This window comes from Pan troglodytes, chromosome 11 (assembly GCF_028858775.2).
Source record: "Pan troglodytes isolate AG18354 chromosome 11, NHGRI_mPanTro3-v2.0_pri, whole genome shotgun sequence".
NCBI lineage: Eukaryota > Metazoa > Chordata > Mammalia > Primates > Hominidae > Pan > Pan troglodytes.
Genome location: NC_072409.2, coordinates 65,689,333 through 65,690,539, shown reverse-complemented (window position 1 = coordinate 65,690,539; position 1,207 = coordinate 65,689,333). Strand labels below are relative to the sequence as shown.

The following is a 1,207-nucleotide window of genomic DNA, read 5'->3' as shown; positions in this document are numbered from 1 at the left end:
CAAGTCCCGCTGTGGAGGAGGTGCTGGCATCTACATGCACACCGTTCCTAATAGTAAAATCCTTGGAAGACCTTGATGTAGTTCTGTGTTCAATCACGGCTCAGAAAGGAGCACTATTTAGTCAGTGAAAACCACAAAAACATTTTTTCTAAAATCAATAAACAAGTTGGAAATTATTAGAATAATTTGGTGAGTGATATGCACCAGAATTAGTTATATCACTTGTTTTGTGACATACAGTTTAGTTTAGAGAATAAGAAACCCATTTCTGATTTTCTTTTTTTTTTTTTAACACTTCACAAACTTGTGTGTCATCCTTGTACAGGGACTGTGCTAATGTTCTCTGTATCATTCCAGTTTTGGTATGTGTGCCACCAAAGCGAGCACTGTCATTTTCTTATTCACTTATTTATCTATGCAGCCATAGCAGTTGTTGGATGTTTTAAATACCTCTCAGGTTTGCAGTCATTCATTCACATAGAGACAGAAAGCTGTCATGACGGCCTGGCAGCAAATGAGGGGACATGAAGACGTCCCTCCTACACAGTGGCTGAGCTGATCTCCCTGCATCCAAGACCATTCCCACCCACCCTGCAGAGCTCTGTCCTATGACATCACCTGCTGACTCCCCTAAAATAGCACACTGACATAATGTAGATGTGGTTTACTTTTTCCTTCAGAGGTGGAGGACACTGTTACCAGAACAGAACAGGTTTATTGCCTGATTAACTGGCCTAAACGGTGGGTGAGATGTATTCATCCATTTCTAATTAGTGAAAGCTGGCTTTGTGCCAAGCTCTGTGCTAGACTCTGGGACACAGTAAGAAGAAATGAGTAAGCAAAGGAGCCTCTGGAGGAAGGACACCCGCTCAGCCTTAGAGGGTAGGAAAAGCTTCTGGGAGAAAGTGGTGTTGACAACGCTGGGACCTGAGAGATGAGGAAACATTAGCCAGGCTCTTCAGATGCTGGGGAGGAGACAGGGAAAAAGAAATGAGAGGAGGGAGGGAGAAGGAGCAGAACACAATTGCAGGAAAAAAACAGTAAGTTCTTAAAGACTTGCAAGAGAAAAAATATAGTTCCTTGGGGAAAGTGGATGCTTCTTAAGCCTGGAGCACTGAGCACAAGGTGGGTGCTATAGTTTGGATGTTTGTTTGTCCCCTCTAAGCCTTATGTTGAAATTTAATCCCCAGTGTGGCCATACTGGGAG

General features: G+C 43.2%; 1 non-coding gene across 1 annotated transcript; it reads right to left on the bottom strand.

The window, feature by feature from the left end:
• Window positions 1-280: 280 nt before the first annotated feature.
• On the bottom strand, window positions 281-387 carry LOC112204532 (U6 spliceosomal RNA). The gene has a single exon (XR_002938164.1). It is a non-coding gene; the product is annotated as a U6 spliceosomal RNA (small nuclear RNA).
• Window positions 388-1,207: the final 820 nt, after the last annotated feature.